General features: G+C 37.2%; 1 long non-coding RNA gene across 1 annotated transcript in view; it reads right to left on the bottom strand.

The window, feature by feature from the left end:
• Positions 1 to 1,911: 1,911 nt before the first annotated feature.
• The window catches only part of LOC136692915 (uncharacterized), a 46,182-nt gene continuing 25,427 nt past the window's right edge, over positions 1,912 to 22,666 (bottom strand). Inside the window, exons 3-5 of the long non-coding RNA XR_010802000.1 lie at positions 18,286 to 18,459; positions 2,214 to 2,275; positions 1,912 to 2,114 (exon numbers count right to left, since the gene is read on the bottom strand). This is a non-coding gene — a long non-coding RNA (uncharacterized lncRNA). The remainder of the gene's footprint in view (positions 2,115 to 2,213; positions 2,276 to 18,285; positions 18,460 to 22,666) is intronic.

Here is a 22,666-nt window from a genome sequence, read left to right as displayed (position 1 = left end):
TCATGCTTGCTTTGTTTTCCATGGCGACTGAATAAAAAGCCTTTGGGAGTAACAAGCTTGGGAATTTAAGGGGCAGTGGATGTGGACTTGTACGTTTCCAGAGGAACCAGCTAACACAGAAAGCTAAAAATAGGAACAGAAATGCAAAAGGACAAAGCACCAAAACACAGCACCTTAACAGAAGGTTGTACAGACCTTTTTCACCTGAGTAGTAGCAAGTACACAGGATGTGTCCTCCACTGAAAGCAGGATTTGTGATAGTGCTCTCTGAGTTTTAAGAGGATGTGTGTAGTGGAGCTGAACAGCACTCTTCCTGTGTCATTTCCTTCTGTCTTCGGACTGTTTCATCAATTCTTCTACCCCCTTATACTGTCACCAGCCTTCCTCTACATTTTAATCTTCTCATTTTCCAAGGCATGGAAGTTGGTTGTAGGCTAATTTAAATCCCATCTATGGAGAGCATGGTTTCATATTCAGGTCATAATAAAAGCGGGGGGTGTGGGGGCGGGGGAGATGTTGAATAGTAGCGTTTCTCGCCTTACATTCCATTCTTTATTCCACTTTTCTTTGCCAAGAAAGAAAGGGAAAAATTTGCATTCACTGTACTATTTTATTTAAAATCTAGACACTTAAGGCATTTATCCCAGAAAAATAGCCCTTGAAATCTGTTACTTGTAGGCCATCCCAGGCAAAATATTTGTGCTTCCCCCCCCACACATTTCAGACACAGCTAGTATGGTTCACTACTACAAAACACATAACCTGTCACTTTTCAATCCACCTACAAAAATGTGTTTTTTGGGCCGTGGGAGGAAACCGGAGCACCCAGAGGGAACCCATGCAGACATGGGGAGAACACACCAAACTCCTCACAGACTGTCACCTAGAGCAGGACTCAAATCCACAACCTCCAGGTCCCTGGATCTGTGTAACTGTGAACTACCTGCTGCACCACCGTGCCGCCCTGTACGAAAGATCAGAAGTTTAAATCTGGGAGCCTGTTTAAAATTGCCTGGTGTGGAATCACTAAGTATTACACTCCTGAGCAGCTATTGTGTTTCACACTGGGGCTGCACTCCACAAACTTTCGTTTTAATATAGAGTTGTGAAATATAATAAATGCAGTCATGCTTGGGTACAGAAAAAGTGCTGCTGTCTTCCTTAAAGTGACTGAATTCTTTGAGGCTGTTACATAGCTTGGTTGATTTTGCACTTGGCCAAAGAGTAGTTTACTGGACTGTCCAGAGGCTGTACTCTGAATAAGCAGTGATTTTCCCATTGGATGGTAAAGGTGATTAAGCTGGCCTGTAGTTCCTAGGGTTTAGGCAGCCTTGTCCCAGTTGCACAGCCAATGAACTAGAGGCCGATAGACCTTGCAGCGACTGTTTGATAGTCTTTTATTTTCCAGTTGCATTAAATTGCACATATGTGAGGTGTCACTGCCCCATGTACAACAACCTTCCAACAGGCTGTGCCTGACATGTTCCCCTTATAAAAGCAATGGTTCATAAGCTTTAGTGTATAATTCTCAATGACTCTATGGCCATCACTTTACCCTACAGTCAATACAGCCATGCAGTTATTTGGTCATTTGGTCACTAAAGTAAGAATATAACGACAGACCCCATTTCCAGAAAGGTATATACAGGATATTGCAAAAAAATATGATAAAAACATGAATCCGTGGTTCATGTTAATTCTTTTAAACATTCAAGTACCTGAGAAAAATTAGTAATTTCCAATGTTTTCACTGACAAACCTGAATGTGTTTTGTACATATAAACAAGAGTAGAATCAGACACCTGCAACACACACCAGTATTGGAAAGTACAAATGTTTTTTAATACCTTGAAATGCAAGCAGTTCAAACAGTAAAATTTTAAATGCAATTTAAGTCTTCCACCACCTAAAGTTCATAACATCAGGGTAGATCTTGGTGTTTAAAGGTCAAGGGCAGAACCTGCTGATGAATTTGCCTGACCATTGAGCCTTCATGTGGTACTGTTCGAGAAATTGTCATGCTACCAGGATGGACATAGCCACATGGGCTTGAGAGCACATTGGAAAAATCATTTCCACATAACACAGTCTGGAAGGGCATCCAAAATTGCAACCTGCAAATGAAAGACAGTGGAAATGTGTTTTTTGTTTAAACAAGTCCAGGATTCACTTTGTTTTAGGAAAAAAACTGGATTCTATTGGATTCTACATACCAATGTTGAAAAAGACCATCCAGCCTGTTACCAGCAAGGGTTCATCAGTGCCCATGCATGATCTGCAAATATATGAAGGTACCCTTGTTAAAGAGGCCTATATCAGTATTTTGGAGAGACATATGTTGTCACCCAGTGATTCTGGGTAGGCTCCAGACCCACTGCACCCCTGAACTGGATAAGCGCTTATAGATAATGAATGAATGAATGAATGAATGAATGAATGAATATGTTTTCACCAAGTCAAACATATTTCCCGGAACTCAATTTTCAACAGGACAATTCTGGGCCTCATTCTGCATGAGTTACAAAAGCTTGGTTGTGTGGACACAGTGTGTGTGTATTTGACTGGCCTCCCTGCAGTCAAGATTTGTCTCCTACTGAAAATATATGGTGCGTCATGAAGAGAACAATCAATCAACGACAACCACAGACTCTAGAGCAGCTCATGTTTTTACAGCAAGAATTGGCAAAAAACATTAAATGACACCAATTACTATTTTCAATTCCCAAAAGATTAAAAGTACAATTAAAGAAAGTTGATATGCCAAAGTGGTAAACATGACATCTTTTTAAAAATGTGTTTATATTTAACAAATAAAATTAAGCTCATTATTGGAAATACTAATAAAGCTTTGTTATGTTCCTGTTAAATAAAAGTTCAATTGAATTAACACATTACAGATTTCAGTCTTTATTGTATTTCTGGAAAATGTCCCAACTTGTGGACACACCTACACCTGCTATAGCTAAGTAATTGGAAAATTGTTCTGCAGATGACACAAACATAACCCCAAACTGAAAAGAGTCAGTGCAACTGTTATATCAGATTGTAATTTGGATTTTGTTCTATTTTCTCAGTCGTTAGCCAAAAGTTCAACAGGCTTTTCACAGAGCTCCCATCATTCACTTGTTCTTGGTTACTGCTTCTCCTTCTAACAAGCTCTTGGGGACAGGATGTCCACTGCAGAATTTGAAATGTCAGGGTAGACGGTTAGCCCTGTGAAATTCTCAGTAATATCTGGAGTAACTTGAAACTTTGAACATCCCCCTGTAAAAGACTATCAGACAGTGGCTGCAAGGTCTCCGGCCTGTAGTCCACAGGCTGCGCAATCAAAGAGCTTTTCTCAAAGCTTCCGTCCTTTGCTGGCCTGTGGTTACGCTTGCTACGCCTAACAAGCTGCAGCCTGGGATGTCAACTGTGCAGTTTGAGTTGGCAGGGATAGCTGATTTGCCCCGTGAAATTCGTAGTCACTTTTGAAGCAAAGCATTAAAACTTTCGGAAGAAAGTAGACTAAGAAGGTCTATAGTGTTCACTTGAAGGCGAAGGCAGACACAGTTCTGTGATCTCTCTGCAGCCTAATAGCAATTAAAATCACCAATATGTCATGGTCAGTAACTGAGATGACTCATCAAATAATGATCCATGAAGATGGAATATGGAAAAAGGAAATATAACAGCAAAACTGCTTGCAAGGAATGTAAACATACACATATATTTACATGCCATTGGATCTTAAATAATTATCTGATAACCCTTCTTTGTTGTGTTGTTACATGTTATATTTGTAACCGATACCAGAACCTACCTGGAATCATTGGGCGCAAGGCGGGAATACACCCTGGAGGGGGCGCCAGTCCTTCATAAGGCAAACACAGACACACACACACATACATTCACTCACACTTACACTTACAGACACTTTTGAGTCACCAATCCACCTATCAACGTGTGTTTTTGGACTGTGGGAGGAAACCAGAGCACCCGGAGGAAACTCACGCGGACACAGGGAGAACACACCAACTCCTCACAGACAGTCACCCAGAGCAGGAATCGAACTCACAACCTCCAGGTCCCTGGAGATGTGTGACTGCGACACTACCTGCTGCAACACCGTGCCGCCCTTATTCCACGACTATTATTATATATATTAGTTTATATATATATATATAAGTCCTGCACAGTGGTCAGAGGGATTTTAAGCCATTCTTCTTGCAGGATAGTGGCCAGGTGGCCATTTTTCTCATTTTGACCTTTTGCCACATAAAGCAATATCAATGAAGATGATTATACTCTTTGTCAGAAGGAGTTTTAACCACTTAAGCTTATTAAAAATCCTGATTCCTTTTTCTGACAAACTGCAATGTTATGAATTTTTTAACATTCAACTAGAAGAGGGAAAACTCCTTGGCATCACAATTAGAAGTTTGATTGCACTTGATAGTCATCAAGGCAGCAGTGGCATGGAGGAGAACCATGCAGTATCTGAAATGAGAGAAATGCTCCAGGCTTAATGGAAGACTGACTTAATGAATTCCACATTTGTGTGCTCTGCCAGTTTTTGGGCTGTGACACAGAAATGCTTCTTAAACTGTTTCAATCTGTCCTCTAACACTGATAAAATGCCAGGCATGAGGACAGACGCATGACAGAAATTCAGCAAACGTGTCTAATAAACCTTTTCTCTTCGCTTTAAAGATCATGTAATCCTCTAATTTACTGCAAAATACTCTTACATATCTACTGCTGTTAAATGACTAAGAACAGGTGTACACAGATCCTTATAATTTTATAGTGCACCGTTAATCACACACTTCTGATGTTGTGGGGGATTCATTAAATATTTATTTAGCATCGAGATTAAAGGACCGTCATCTGAGGGCAAAAGAAGTAGGAAATTCATAAGCCGATTAGTCATGCATAAAGTTACCAACTATTTAAGTAACAAATAATAAAACTAGAGAACCTTTGAAAGCTATAAGAAAACGGAAAATAGAGTGAAATGAGATGTATTCAGTTTCAGTATTTTCTATGAAGCTTTTATTCAGTATTTAATGAAGCTTTTCTATTTTTATCCAAGACCATGTAGTCCTTTAATTACCAGCAACCTTACATCACCTTCAAACCCACATGTCTGATTTTGTAAGTATTCATTATTTTTTCATGTTTAGCAAAACATGGGAATAAATCAACTCATGATTGACACACCCATTATGTGATTTAAAAAATATTAGAAAATGAAATGAAATAACAAAAATTCCATAAAAACTTTTTGATTAACTTTTTCTATTTTCTTCAAAGACACTGCAACCACATAGTCCTTTAATTACCAGCAACATGCTCTTACATTATTTACCACTGTTTAAAACACAGAGCTTTGCAATACACTGTTTTACACATAGTTCTAACAATTGTACAGCACATTTAATCACACACATCTGATTCCCTTGGGATTCATGAATTATTTTCATTATTAAGTTGATCAAAACTGATTAAAGCACTAAGAGCAAAAACCAAAGGAAAACAACACCAGCTCTTTGATCATGTGCAGAGTAACCCAATACTCAATGGACAAGTGAAAATAGAGGAACACAGTAAATAAAATGAAATGACAGTAGGTCAGTTAAACACTGTCTAAATAACCTTTTGTATTCTCTTTATATCTGCTGCACTCATTATTTTCATTTCCAACAATATTTTCATACATATTAACAACCTTTTAAAGGTGGAGAACAGCTGTTTGAACAGTAAATTGCACTGTCAAACACACAGTCTAATACCCTTACTTCAACTTTAATCACACACTTCTGATGGCCTGAGTAGTAATGAATAACTACAATTATGTTCATGTTTGGCATTATCAGCTGAGAGCAAAACAAAGAGAAAATCTAACTCATTTGCCATTTGACCCATCCAATAAATGACAAATAATGAAAAGAAAAAAAAATACTATGTGAAACTGACAGGAATTCAGTTACCATCTAATCAAGTGTTCTTCGCACACTGGTCACTCTGACAATCACTTAATCCTTTAGTTATCAGACAAATATAATTAAAACATTCCACTACCTGCAATGGGTGTACTTTTAAAGGAGGATGTAAAAGGTACTTACTGTTAAACCTTTTCCTCAGTGGCTTGAGTGGCTGCCCTTTATGTGATTTCATCTACTTTTCTCTGTTAATAATGGGAAGTGTTATTGATGTTATGCATGTGTTTGATATTGATATTTGATATGTTTGAAAATATGAATACAATAAACATTTATTGTTACTCAGATTATACAAAATGGATCTTATGGTTCAAAATAAATAAATAAACAACACCTCCATCATTACAGTGAAAGAATATATTTTAGTACTGACTCTGCTATGATTTATTTCACGCTGTACATTGTGAACATGCCCACACCCTGACTCCCCTATCAGCCAGTTGAAACCAGGAAAAAAACATGCCCATTGACTCTAAGGGCCTGGGGAAAGAAGTGATTCTTTCAGCTATATCACCATCAAATTTTCACAAAGCAACCGTGTTCTGTTACTTCAAAGACACACACACAGACACACACAACATTGTTTTTAGGTTTTTTTTTTTGGGGAGGTAAGGGTGTTTTGGGAACAGTGAGAATACGTACTGCTGTTAAGTCTGAGAACAGCCCCTAGAACAGAACTACACTGTCAACCACAGACTTAACAATGTTTCATCACTTTTAATTATACATTTCTGATACAAAAGAGTAACATTGGAATCCTTTTCATGTTTAGAATCAGCAGAAAAAAACACTATGAATTGTGAGCAAAACAAGAGGAAAAAACAGGTCATTAGACAAGTGCCGAGTGGCCCACCCCTTATGTGACAAATAATAGGGGAATGGAAAAACTGAAGAAAGAAAATAAATGGGAGGTGTGTTGGGAGGAAAGAAAAGAAGAGTAAATAAATGGAAATTGCAGCATCCCAGTGATTTTTTTCTTTAGGCTTTCCTTGGTTTGTTAATATGACAAGCTTTTGGCCATTGGGCAGCTTTAATTTGCAGGCTGGCCAGCACCGAATCTTCTTCTCAGCAAATCCATTCTACACTTGATCAGCACAGAGTAGACGCTCGCCCGTGTGTGTGTGTGTGTGTGGTTGTTGTGTGTGGTTAGCTGAGGCCTCAGTGGTGCAGAATGTACGGATTACAGTAGAGACGACAGGATCATGGTGGCGTGATAGGGTTCCGCTTTGGGGCTCGTGGCTACGGAGCAGCAGAAGCCGAGGAGGAAGGCAAAGGATTAAATTTAAACTCTATTGTGCCACTGTGAAGGCTATATGCTTCAAACATTAACTTTTCCCCCACTCTCTTCTTTTATCCTAACGGCACTTCCCAGTTCTTCTTCTCTCACCTCGTTCCGACACACCCACATACATACACACATATATGCTCTCTTATTCTCTCCCTTTTTCCACTTTCTATGTGTGCCTCTAATGAGCCTGGGTGCTGTACCATCACCATGGAAACCAGTGTGCCCTCCCACTTCCACCTCTTCCCCCTCGAGGCTGTGGCACCCCAGTGATTGGAGGCTGTTTCCCCAGCAGAACTCAACCTGCACAACCCTGCCTCCAGGCCCTTCTAGCTTTATACCTCCAACTACAGTACATAACTCTACCTACTCTCAGCAGCACTGCACTCGTTTACACCCACTGTTTTCAACTCCCATTCAACTACAGCACAGCTTAACACTGCACACCAACAACTGAACAGTGATAAGTGTGAACTGATCACTGAATTGGACTCATTAATTAAACAATAACAATTATATGTTGACAATTGCATTTTAGCAATAGAACATTGGCACTAGAAAATTAATAACTGAACATGGATAATGGAAAATGTATCATTGGCAACTGAGAAATGGTAATTGAAATTTAATTAGCAATACGCTATATATTCAGAGCTTGAAATAAAGAACAATGATAACTGTACATTGTTGATTGAACAACAACATCAGAATGTCATCAGAGTGCAATTAACATTGTTTATTTACCAATATACAATTAACAATTTGTTTAATTACTATTGTGAACATTATTTAAATAGCATCATTTTGTTATCAGTTATGGCAGGTGGGTACTGGAGAGAAAATTAAGAGATATTGATAATTGTAATAATTGATACTTTATATTCACTATTATTCCACATTTCTCCTCAATGCCTTAAAGGTGGACCAGATAAAGCTCTACACTTTCACATTCATTCAGTAGCTGCAGATCTATAAATATACAATTTGTCTCCACATCTATTGCCACCTAACACTCTGCCTAGAAGTTGAAAGCCCCATTCTGCATGTTGACAGGATTGGTTCCTTAGCTTTATGATGTAGAAACTCTGGCTGAACTTGTCTTTGGAAAACAGAAGAAATTTTCAGCTATGGCATTTTTAATATCACACATGATACTCCTTCTAGTGAATAAGCAATACCACACAAGCATGTAACAATATAACACTGAAAAAAACACTGGTAATTGCACATTGATAGCTGTAATTGGCAACTGAGCAATGAGAATATATTAATTGACAATCTTTGGATATTCAGTGTACATATATTTACTGCAAAGCACCCCATGAATATCAATTCATGTTCTTTGTCTTTGTAGAGCCCAGTACTGTAAAATGAAGCAGCAGAGAAGAAAGCAAATTGTAAACATAATAATGGAAGAGAAATGCCTGCTGTTAAAAAAAAAAAAAAAAAAACTGGGCTATTTAGTATACAAAACAAATGAAGCTTGCATATCTATCTACAGGATTTTGAAAACTAATACTGCCATAGCCCTTTGAAGTCATCCCATCGTTCGGAGCTTGGAATAACACTCAGCGAATGTACAGATATAAATGAAAATCAATTACACGAACACAGCGCCGAGGGTAGATAACGATGTGGTCCAGGACATGGCCTATATTTCTTTCCTTTTTATCCCACTCTTCCTTCTCCTTCGCATTCTTCATCAAGCATATTGATGTAACTCAAGGTCTTATTAAATCAGACAAGTTCATTTGTTTAACTCGTTTAGGCCCCACAGGTCCCTAATGGCTAATGATTTATGGCGAGGAAGAATTCAGTGTCGGGGCACTCTCACACTGTCACACAGTGGAGGTGTCACATTACTTTGGAAATTAATGTAGGAGGAAGTCACTGTTTTTGGCTTGAAAATTAATCACAGATGAGTCTGAGATGGGCAAGAGTTCTCCAGCTACTAGAACCCATTCTCCACAGTCCTAACCACTATTGTACGAATGGGGAAAGGGTCATAAAAGCAAAGTCTGAGAGCACCTCACCGCGGAAATAAACACAGCCCGGCTCCAACGGGGCAAGGTCGAACTTTGTGCTGCATGCAAATAATACATCATACAGCTCTCAAGCCCTGTTCATAGCTCATTGTTTGTCATAATGGGTGCGAGCAAATGGCTTGGAAGTCCGTATTATATCACTTATTGTTCTCTTTTAACTCTGAGGTCAAGGTGATGTCAACCATTGGTCATGATCATCACTTGCTCCGTCTTGCGTCCATTTTCTAAGCGGCTAATCCCCAGGTTTTTTTTCTCCCACTGCGAAGAACAACGACCCCAAAGTGTCCAAAAAGAATGACTAGAGGACAATAGAAAAGAAAAAGGACAAAATAATAGCTTTGGGAGGTAGTTCCTTAAAGAATGTTTAAATGTTATTTTTTGTACCTTTCATAAATTTTGCAGATATTTATATGGTATATGGCAGATGCTTCTACCAACAGAAACATACAGTTTCTTATCATGTAGATCATGTACGCAATACTTGTAGGTTATACTAGATGAAGCCTTAGTCTTACTGGTGCAGCATGATTGACTTACTCAAGCAGGAGCAGTACTATCCAGCAACCATATTACTCTAGGCTAAACAAACCAATGAACATGAGCTTGTAAATAACATCTGCAAGTGTGTTAAGTCTGCAAGGACATTAAATCGTGTGGAGTTTTTTCTGGACTGATGCCGTGAAGAACAGCTTTTGATTCCCTTATGGACATCTTTTAAAACAAAATGTGATGTGTGAGTGTGAGGAACCATTTTAAAGTTAAAAAATTCCACAGGGCTCATCGGACCTCAGTGCCTAGGGATAGAGAAAAACATGTTTTGCGACAGGTTTGAGAATCATTGCTTTAATGATCCTCCACAGAATGTAAAGATTCTAGGAAAAAAATAGGTGAAAGTTTTTCTATTAATATACAGCTTTTACCTTGTGTTTGCTTTCCCTAAAGAAACTTTTGATGGATGTCTTTTTTTTTAAAGAACCATATTTCCAAATGAGATGTGTAATGGGGAATAATGTAAATTTAATGTGGTGATTTTTAACTCTAAAAAGCTTCTTGACACACATCCCCTTTGAAAATGTCTTTGATCTAAGCATGGATCATCTATGGTATATTACACACCAGTTGTGCAATGGATACTCTTATATGATACAATTGGGTTCAAATAAGAAAACAAACAAATACAAAGTACCAAATTTACAAAGACACCAATCAGCAATTGGCAAAAAAATACAGGATCTAGAAGACAAATAAATATTTGCAAAAATTGTATCCAGAAAACTATCACCCAGAGGAACCTTGAGACCTGTAGCTAATATAATGAAATGATGATATGATGAAGTTAATTATCCCTGTAACCATATTTACTCATATATTGTTGTGATTTTGTTGCTGCTAGAAGCTGCTAGTGAGTAATGAGGGGTTAAAGGACGAGGGATGAAACACCACTATAGTAAAACTTACTTCTATACAAAGATGGCAACTGTCACAATAATAAAAAAAATATAGCATTTAAAACCAATATAAACACATTAATAAACAATGGATGCACTGCTCAACAACAAAAATACAAATATATTTATTTGAGGCAAAATGGCATTTTAATCTGCAGCAAATAAAGCTATTAATAAGATAAATTAATTCAAAGTTATTATTATTTGAAATATGTTACAATATAAGCCGTGAATGATTCTGTTTATATGAGAGACGAGAATGAGCAGTCACTGCATTAAGTGACAAAACAAGCAGCAGAGCTATTACAGTAGCAGATGACAGAGAGGAAGCTTTTGATGGGGAGTTTATTCAGTACTAAATGCCATGGGATTTGGATATGGCCTGATTATGTTGTATTATCTGATGTATCGCTAGTGTTGCCATATTTATTCCCCTCTCTTCTCAGGGTGCAGAGCTATTTCAGGGCTTATGACAGTTGTGTTTTCAGCTTTTTAAGGTTGATGACAAACAAATTAACACTGTTACACTGTATGAAGCATGGATAAAAAATAACACACGCTTATCCTCTGGTGAAATCAGAGAAGTTCTGACTAGAACAAAGATATCCATGTTTTGATTTTTTTTTTTTTTTTTTTTTAGCATCGTGGTTTACAGACACTTTCCCTCAATTCAATCCTAATTTTATCAGGTATGGTGAATCAATCTGTCATGACTTTCACGAAAATTAAATTTAGGCAGTGTCCCCTGAAGTATTCTGTGTAGAACAAGCCCAAAAACGGTCCTCCAGCTAAATCAGATATCTTATTCAGGAAAGATTGGTGTAAATTTATACATTTATTTTCTTGACATTGGCAGATGATTGAATTTGTTCTCCTCGGTGCCTCTGAGAACCTGACCAGGGATTTATTAATTGTGAGGGAAATGAAAGTTTGATCACAGTGTGGTATAATTCCCATCTATCTTTCTTGCTGTATTTTTTCTGTCTCTCTTCTGACTCCCTTCATCTATTTTCTCTTTGTCTCACTGTCTTTTTGTCTCTCTTCTGCCTTCCTCTCTCTCTCTCTCTATCTCTCTCTGCCCTGTGCCCTAAAAAAAAAAAAAAAAAAAAAAAAAAAAAAACACACACACAATAGGCCAGATGTTCAGTATTGTGCAAAAGTCCTAGGCTTCTAGATACAGTGTTATCTGGGCAAAAGCATGTGTGTCAGTTCACCATATATCATTAGAACAGATGAAAATAAACATAAATTCAGTCTGAAGGAAAGTAATTGCTATCTTTTAAACTATTTTGTGAAGCAAGTTGTGTATTTCTCCTTGATGTTTACAGTCATAGTACAGTCCATCATCAGGCTTAAAAATGGTTAATTGAAAACAAGGACCCAAAGCACTACAGGCACAGCCAAACATGTATTTCAACTCCTTGATCCCTCACAATACAAAGGATCTGGCAACATTCATAGAAAAAGTATCCATAAAGCCAATGTATCAGGATTGGAAACACTTTTTTTTTTAAGTACATGGCATGAAAGCATCGAAAACGGCAACAATATTCACATTGTAAAATCAGCTAAGACCTTAATACCTTAATATGTGCATGATATTGTGTACAGAATACCCCCATGTCTTTAGGAGCCTAAAATTTGGCATGTAGGCTTGTGGTAATTGCTTTGTACATAACATGATGGTGGAATGCATTGAATGTATACACACACACACCAACAGAGAGTTTACGAATTTAGAACCAGCTCCTTCCAGAGCACAAATTCATTATCATTAGACAGCAAAGGGCAAACAACTGTTCCTAGATGTGCATTCTACCAAAAAAAATGAAAAATGGACAGAGTGGAAGAATGTCTTTTGCAGTGATATCCACAAAAACCCTACAAAGAAATACCCATTTGAGGCTCGAGTTAAAATCAAGATAATAAATCAGGATGAACAAGAGGACACACACAACACTAAACAAAACAGGAGTCCACAGAATGTTAACATCTACAGCTTCTTATAAAGCCAACTCTGTGTTTAAGTTGTTTGTGATACAACACTGACTATTATCCTATTTACAGCAATACAAATCTACAAGCTACACATACTTCAGGTTCCAGCCTCACTGTCACTTAATCTGTTCCTCAGTTCGAAGTTGAGGGTTGATTTGCTGAGGGATCTGGGGGTGAGATACAGTTCTGTCACATGTTAGTGTCATGAGTCTCACCAAGGATCTGACACTGCAACTTTACAACTCTAAACTCCATTCTGAAACAGTTCGCATTTGAAACGCCATCTGGCCTACTTTGAGGGAGGATTGAAGGCTGGAGGACCTGGAGGACGCTGAATGCAAAGCAACAGTGCCACCCTTAGGTTTAAAACGGAACTGAGTGAAGGGACTCAAAAGGAAGCTGGAGCTTGGCTTTTGGTTGTCCACATAATTTTTTCAAGCTTATATGACGTGTATAGAACCATGTGTTCACTTAACCATCAGTGAGTGATTAATATCCTTTGATTTATTAATCAAAGCTTTACATTGCTTTACACTGTAAAAATGTAATAAACAATAATATGAGAATATACATTATTTACAGTGAATCTTCAACAGAACATAGTGTATATGTAATACTCGCTGCACACTTATGTAATCTACATACGTTTGTATGCATGAATCTATACTTGAATATATATTTTTCTGTAGAAAAAAAAAAATAAAACATGTGCACGCTTTTTTTGGAAATATTTAAAAATGGCAGCAGCTGTGTACATTGTATTGGAACATCACTATAACAGAATGGTCCAAATTGTTCCATTAGTTCTTATTCAGTGTTAAGAATGATTTTCCTATAATGTAACCTTTATACGTACACACTGGTTATAGAGATGCAAGTCTGGAACTTGGTGATTAAAGATTCTGATGCTGATAAATGGCCCATCTCATATAGAACTGAAGCAGATAAGATATTTCAGAGATGCTTTTCTTTAGTCTGAATATGATCCCTATGGTGAGGCATGAGCCGCATGAGCTGAGACATTAACGGATTGTTGCGGTTGACCCTGGGGCACGCGGAGACGCTGACAGCAGTGACACATGATGACACATGAGGGGATCTGCCCTAGGCCTCGGCCACATGCTTCAGGCCTCCGTGCCACTCCTGCAGATTAGATATCAGCTGAGCTGAGAGGGGTCAGCGCTTGACTGACCTCTGAGCCAGTCCCCACTTTTCCAGCAACAAATGGAAAGCTGATGTACCTCTGGCGACTGATGAACTCACCCAGTCACTGCACCTCCCTCCACTCATGTCTGCCGACATTTCTGAAGCCATTCTACCAAGGATTAGTTGAGGCAGGAATCACATATGACTTTTTATAAGCATGATTTGTGTGTTTTAAACTTCTGTTCTGTCCTATGTATAGAACTCTAATACTTGTTACTAATTAAACTTATTACACTACCATGTGGCAGCCGTGCCCTAATGAATAGATAAAGCAAGTTTGTGACTGGAATGTTGCTGGTTCGATTCTAACAACCAGCAGGAAGGGCCAGGAGGGGTGAGTGAACAATGCTGTCTCCTCCCTCAATCCATGGCTGAAATACCTTCGGAGCAAGGCACCGAAGCCCCAACTGCTCCCTGGGTGCAGGGTATGGCTACCCACTGTGCTGGGTGTGTGTGTGCGCTCACTGCCCCTAGTGTACCAATGTGTGTTATATGCATTCATTCATTCATTCATTGTCTGTAACCGCTTATCCATTTCAGGTGGAGCCTGGCCGGAATCACTGGGCACAAGGTGGTAAAACACCCTGGAGTGTCGCCAGTGCTTCACAAAGTGTGTTAATTGCAGAGAAAAACAAATACGTCTTTACGTTGTAAAATGACATTAATGTTGACAAAAATGACAAACGTTTTTAAAATGTAATTATTCTGTTATAGATTTATTGTATAAAGTATAAGCACTTCTTATTTGCATAATGTTGCATAGTTATTAATATATTAATAAAAATATTAATTGAACAATATATATATATATATATATATATATATATATATATATATATATTAATAAAATTTAGTCTGACAATAATCATGAGGCTAAAGCTAACAGTACAAACTGTGTCACAACTACAAATGTGGTCATATTTAATAGGCCAGTATTCATTACATAGATTCAATTCTGCTGCCTAATGTGGCTAAAATTCTAAGAATGACTCACAGTTTGTTATCCTCAAGTAATGGTATATGCACGGATAATATTTATGTTATTAGTAAGAAAAAGAATAAATGATTCCAGGGCAGGTTAATGCTTCATTTTGCCATTGCTCTCTAAGATAAACTTTGGCTAGGTTTGGACTTACTCACAGGTGCATAACTACTTTAAGTGTAGATCCTATTATCAGGAGATTGCCTGTTTGAGACAGAGGGTCCTAAAACGCACAGTTGGTTTTAATTCTCTGGGTGAGTAGGATGGGTCACCATCTCCCACATTACTGCCCAAAGTGCTAACCCAGGTGTCTGTTATCTGATCTAACAGTGATTTACTCTCCTTCAGTGTGTTAAACTGTACAGTGTTGTTACATTGATGTCAGTTTGAGAAGAAGCTGTGGTTGGCTTCACTGTCCTCAAAGTCCCAGAGGAAGCATGTACTTCTCCTCACCCTCCCAGGTCAGGGGCATTGTTTGTGATTTAGGTTCTGTGTTTGATTATATAAACATGTAAATGACAGCTACAAACTTAAAAATGTGCTCATGGTTCTTCAATGGTTCTTCAGTAAAGAAAATGTTCTATATATAACCCTGAACACTCAAAGAATATTTTGCATGATTAAAGGGTTCTTTGTATCATGAAAGGGTTCTTCAGATTGATGAAGATATATGTGCTATAAATGGTTCCAAGTCCATGTCAAGCTTGTAACAATAGAGGAAAACTTTTTTTCATAGAACCCTTTTCTAAAAGGTGATATATAGAGATATAGCACATTCTCCATCAATCTGAAGAATGATTTCGTGATAAAAAGAACCATTTCTTCTCATTTTTCAGAATTCTTGTAGAATCATCATTTTTAAGTGTGTAGGTAACAATCAATAAATGGTAGCTCTTTTACAGTTGAGATGTATACACTTTTGGGAACTATCCCATGAACATTAAGATTATTTTGTAAAGGCATCTACAACATACTCCTCCACCAAATGTGTGCCACTGTAAAGAAATCACATTTACATTGTTTACATTTGGCTACTTTTGATAGTGCCGCAAAAAAAGACCATACCTAAAGCAACTGTTATTAAACTATTACTAAGTCCTTTAGGTGGTCTTATTTTAGAGTAGTAAGAGTATATTTAGTGCACATGGTTATTTTATTAGTTTAATTCCCTACAACATACAGATTATGCCATAATTTCTCCTGCAATAATAATGTACAATCTAAATAATGTACAGCTGAAGATCATATGAATATCATTAATTTTATCACCATTAAACCATATTAAAACCTCTATTCTCCTGATAAATATATATGATTAAAGGTTTAGAATCTTACCCGAGGTTTCACTGAGCTACAATTCAGCAATATACCATTTCAGTGTTATCCTCTAATAACTGCATCATGTAAGGTTTAATATATTTGGCTGGCAAGTGAACAGGGAGAAGGGAGTAGGATGCTCTTGTATTCTCTTCAACAAAACATCTTTGGATTAGGTAATAAATTATAATCACAATGAATTGGTAAATATCATTGCCCTGTGATTTGTATGTTACCACACCCTGATTAATCAATACATGCAATTACATACTCTACGCACCCCCACACACACACTCATATTTATTAGTCACGGTGTTTCTGGAAGCTGCTCTTACACCCTGCAAGCCCCCAGAATCTCACACTCCTGAGTGTCACAGCTCGCGTTCTGCCGAAAGGTGTCACCAGCTGGCGCGCTGGAGCATAATCACATTGCTTTCTCCAAATGCAATGCCTTGGCATCTTAAAGCAGAGCCTCAACCTCTGTAGCACGCTGTTTGTGAAATATTTACTGTGGATGATGGTTCATGAAGAATACATGTGGGTAGTGGAGCAGCAGGTTTATTGCCTTGTTGTTGTAAGGACCCCTGCCAAGCAAGGATTCTGCTCATTCAGCTGGAAGATACTGGGAGGCTAGGTCTTAAAAGGGCCCAAAAAAAAAAAAAAAAGGTCCACATTTGAAATACGTCACTGGAAACATGCTGGAAAAATAAAGTATAAAATATAAAATGTGGTGTAACTTTGGCAGAGGCCCCATTTATTTATTTATTTATTTAGGTTTCCCCAGTATTTTAAATGCAGCATGTAAACAGCCACTGTGTATTCAGATGTGTAGACGTGTGGTTGGGAGTGATGTATATTAACAAATACAATCAAAACATGCAATTCCACCAGGGGCACCCACGTTTATGCATAAGACTCTCTTTGTGTAACTTATATATGCAAGTGTAAAGAAACTTCTTAAAGGCTAATGACTGTGTCCTAAACAAGTAGTATATAAAAATAAAACTGTAAATTAATTCACTGAAATGAATGAGATTTACATATTGGTTAGTTTCCATATTATTTCTCCATGAGAGCAGACATATTTATCAGATCAGCACCAGTGCAATCAACTGGTCATTAGTAATTTAGTTATGAATGAATGAAAACACAGGCAGTGGTGCAGCAGGTAGTGTCGCAGTCACACATCTCCAGGGACTAGGTGGATTGGTGACTCAAATGTGTCTACAGGTGTGAGTGTGTGAGTGAATGTGTGTGTGCTGCCCTGTGAAGGACTGGCGTCCCCTCCAGGGTGTATTCCTGCCTTGCACCCAATGATTCCAGATAGGCTCCGGACCCACCGCAACCCTGAACTGGATAAGCAGTTACAGACAATGAATGAATGATAAATGAATGAATGAAAATGCAACTATCAGCACAGTTTTAATTAGTAAATACTAAGAAATAAATTAGTTTCTAACTAAGTATTTGTTAGCATCTGGTTAATTTTCTTCATCTCCATGCATGGAGCTGCCTCAATATTCTCAAAGCTGATACACCATTGAAGCACAGCTAGTAGAGAATTAAGGAAATCAATGCTAAAGTTACTATGTTACTAACAGCTAATTAACATCAATTATTTATTAAGTGACTTGATAATAATATTGCAATTTGTTTCAGTATTTAATTATGTTTACCTATTAAGCCATTATAAAATTGTTTATACAATGTAATGTGCTGTTATAAATGTTTCCAGATATATTAAAATGTTTTATAAATTGATTATAAATATGTTATATGTCTTATACCTTCTTAATGTGGTTGACAAGGTTTCTCCTAAAGTGGTATGCTTAAGAAAAGCACCAATTTAAGAGTGTTTGACATTGCCTAAGATTATCAGCGTACTGAGTAGAGGGATGGGGGGCAGTCTTCAGTCACTGGCACTTACTCTTAAAAACAGGGTTTAAAAGGGCTCTTAAAGTAAATTTAACCAGGTTCAAATCCTTATCTCCACCCAGAAATGAGATTAAATGTCAAAAACCTGCAGGTCCTGATATCTTTCCCTCCATCCTCTGTCACACTGAAATAAGGCCCGTCTTGGCTTGTAATAACAAGATGATATGCTGTTAAAAAGGTGGAGTGAGGGATGAGGTGTTGAGAGCTCTTTACCATCAGGAAGGACTCAACTGAAGCCACTTTGGAGTCTTATACCCATCTAATGAAAAAAAAAAGGAAAAAGGGAACTTAAGAAGAGATTCTTTTAAACTCTTAAACACATAGCATTATACCTCTACAATTAATAAAAAAATCTGGATTCATTACATTCATTTAATTAACAGATAATTTCATTTAGGCTGCTTAACCTTCTCAGATCTTCTCAGTATAGCATACTGTATGAGCAGTATGAGCAACTCATATTGCCCCAAAAATGTATAGACACCCCTTAAAGACAAAGAAAATAAGTTGTACTGATGCTTGTGTAGTTTCATTATAAAAACAAAAAGCAAACAAACAAAAAATCAAGAACCAATACATGAACATCCAAAAATTAACCTTCAGTCACTGTACATTATACAGAGAAAGGGCTAGAAGGGTATAAAATATTCCAGAATTAGGATCTGGAACAGCGTGGAACTGTGTTCCCTTTAGCAATGTAACACCATCCAATACCTTTGGGATGACGCTGCATGGCATTTGTGAACCAGAACTGGGAGGCTTCCTTCATTCAACACCAGTGTCAGACCTCAACAGTGCTCTCAAGGTTGGATGCCATCCAATGCTCACAAATACAGACCAACATCTAGTGGAAACTCTGCCCAGAAGAACATAAGCTACTGCGTTACGTAGAGGACAAACATGGCCATGACATCTGTAGACTGCTGGTTCACTACCTGCTGATGCCCCAGCTGTCATACCAGATACATACCAGATTACATTATATATATACACAATCTTAAATACAGGCTCTACATACATAAATGGAACATATATTCTTCCAAAATGAAGTTTAGAATATATTCAGATATGTGCTTTCTCTAAATGCATGTTGAATTTTCTATCAAGAAAAGGAACTAAATATAGCAATGCTTGTTGTTCCAAACCACTTGAAGGAAGACGTACTGAGCAGTTGTGTAACAGGCTGTAAAAATGAAATACAGATTTGTTGTTGTTTTTTTTAAGTGAGAGTCATGTACTTTTAAAGCCATACAAAATACTTAGGAAAATAAAAGAAAAAAAAAATGAAAAAATATCTTGGGTCCTAACCTGTTAAAAGCAAATGCATAAATATATATAAATTTTAATCTTCAGTCATTTTATCATCCTGATTAAACAGATCAAAAGATACACTTCCATAAAGGTCTGAATTGCATTTTGAATGTGACTGAATGTGCAGTGGATCAATACACAACACTCTGAATCTGTTGCCATTACAGGCATGCATGCAATCCAGTCACTTTTTTAATGAGGACAGATAGAACAAAGCCAAAGTTTCTGAATGAATCACTGGCAAGAATTTAGCATTTTCTTTTATTCAAGATAAGGCCCACAGCATGTGACTGACTTCAAGGTTTTTAACAAATTAAGTCAACGTGGAATAACATATTGTAGAGGATGTCAAAGGATGATGGGAGGCACAGGCATTCTGTTCAAGGGTGCTCTTTATTATGCCCTAACAATGGCATAGTGTATAAGTGGATGGGCGTGGGTGTGCGGTGAGTGTGAGGTGAGCCATATCCAACATCTTACAACCCTAGAAGAGGGAGTATAAGCACAAACAAACCTCTCGCTACACATCAGCCCAACCTAATGCACACAAACACGCACAGTAACAACCCAGATATGCGCATAACACTACTGTGGACATTTTATTTATTTTTATTTATTTTTTTTTTTACTGTGTCAGTTTGTTTGCTAAAGTTAAGCTTTCCTGAGTGTTTCTGTTTCTTATTTGCATTCTAAATTGATTTATCCTGAATGCTCAGCCTCACGGCTACCTTTAATGCACTCCTTAGACACTCAACAACTGCAACAGACAACAGATGAAACATTTCTAATCAACTCTAATCTAATGCCTAAACCAATGATGCAAAAGACAACTGTCCAATTATTCAAGGCCCATTACAACAGGAATATATACTAAATATTACATGTTAAATAAGTCCATATATTTCCTAAATGCCTCCATAAACACAAGCAACCTCAATTTATCTGTGTGCACATATACATAGTTATATTTAAAACCAATGTTTTGTACAGTGTCCAAAAAACCTCCAAGCTTATGGCCTCGTGAGGCAACTTTGAGTAGCATTAATTCACTGAGCACAGATAGATTCACTAGAAGAGTCAGGGAATAACATCATGCTGTAATTACTCAAAATTTGCAGACAGTCTCCAAAACTAACTTAACCAGTGGCAAAGGAAGACTGGATATTACAAAAACCACTTTACTACCACTAGTTCTATTCCTACAACCACAACCACCACCACCACCACCACTGCTATAACCAATGATATTACCCTTAAAACTATTAATAACCCTATTATTAAACCCAACTATTATAACCACTACAATTTTTACAGCCACTATTACTAATTTTAATATTATTACTACTATCATAACAACCACCACCCTCAGACTATTAATTCAAATACTACTAATAATATATTTACTAGTTCCTCTGATTCTATTACTATTTCTCTGACAACTACTTCAGCAAATACAAGAAATACTATTATTAGTACTATTACTATTACTGTAGTACTACTAATACCGTCCAAACCACTCATAAAATTACTCCTACTGTTTTGCTTATGAATACTGTTACATCTACAAAAACAACAACTACAGATCCTAGTCAATGTCTACTTATCAATTCCCCTGAGAGCTGCATTACCTGTTGAGATATTTGAGATAGTGAATATTTGAAATTACCAAGCCATAAGTAACTATGGTGAAGACAACTGTTCAATTACTTGTGCCTCAGTGAAACAGGAAGAACTAAGAATATATCTGTGACTAGAGTAAATTGTTTATTCATTTTCTTGTATACTTGTTGTCATGCAAACCAGTGCTTTGTTTGAGTGTAATTATTGTTCACAGGTGTTTCTCAGATGTTTCTTGATGTCTGTATAGTAGTTGGAACTGATGCAATGTCATTCATTTGGTGTTTTTTTCAGTCTTGGTGTAATTTGTTTTGTCAGCTTTCTTGTACATATTTTCATTTTTTTGATTTACTGCTGGGATTCCCTTTCTTTTCTTTAAGCCTCATCTCCGTCAGTGATTTTTTATGTTAAGATGGTTATTAATGGATCTAGCTTCCACATCTGCTAATTTTGCATTATTACTGGTGCTACAACTACACCAGATTATCCAAAAATGTTTAATGATATCAAGAATATTCATAGGAACTTTGTCCAGCTCAGTTGCAGTAACAGCTTCTGCTCTTCTAGAAAGGATTTACACTAGACTATTGCTCGTAAGATTTGATGGCATTCAGCCACTTAAACCTTAGTAATGTCAGGTACTTATGTTTGATTATTAATTGTATATCACAACTCATCCCAAATGTATTAAACTTAGCTTTATCAAACCAGTGAACACAAAAATACTGCTGAAGCTTGGCACTGGGTATGGTGAGCTTAGGCTCATGTCCAGCTGTTCCTGACCATCCCATTTTATTTCATGCGTACATCCTTAACATCTGTGTGCTTCATAAAATATTTATAAGGGGTGTGAACAAACTTTTGGACATCTAGTGTGTATAGGACAGCACTTTTGGTTATACAGATTTAAAGTACAATTCTTCATTCTGGCTGATGGATGAGTACAGTATAAAAGATGGCTGGTGGTTTTTCCTGGTCTATAAATTTCTCTTTCTCTCCCAAGGTCTCCAGTGTCAACCTCATTAGATATCATACAGAACATCAGAGTTCGTTTAATCCCCTGTGAACCTTTTACATCAGCAGGTCCCAAAAGACCTCCCTTTTATTACACTTCTGAAGGCCTGGAAGGTCAGCATGCATAAGCAATTCATTATATACCCTATCAGTGTTAATAATAAACACCACCAACCTACAAATGTAGGACTCCATTGACTTCACTTCACATGCTGTTTCAGGGAACAGAATAATAAGACTTCTACTATTATTACTACTACTGTACTTCTACCAACATCACTACTACTATTACTATTAATACTTCACTTATTACTACTGTCACTACTATTGCTATTACAACAACTACTACCACTATGTCTATGTATATATATATATATATATATATATATATATATATATATATATATATATATATATATATATATATATATATAGCTGCTATTAGAAATTCTACAGTTAATCAGTTAATGCTATAACTGTTGTTATTACTACTGACTCTATTGCTGTTAACACTATTAGTTCAT

The sequence above is a fragment of the Hoplias malabaricus genome, chromosome 3 (genome assembly GCF_029633855.1).
Source record: "Hoplias malabaricus isolate fHopMal1 chromosome 3, fHopMal1.hap1, whole genome shotgun sequence".
NCBI classification, from domain to species: Eukaryota; Metazoa; Chordata; class Actinopteri; order Characiformes; family Erythrinidae; genus Hoplias; species Hoplias malabaricus.
This window is presented reverse-complemented; position numbering and strand designations above follow the sequence as displayed.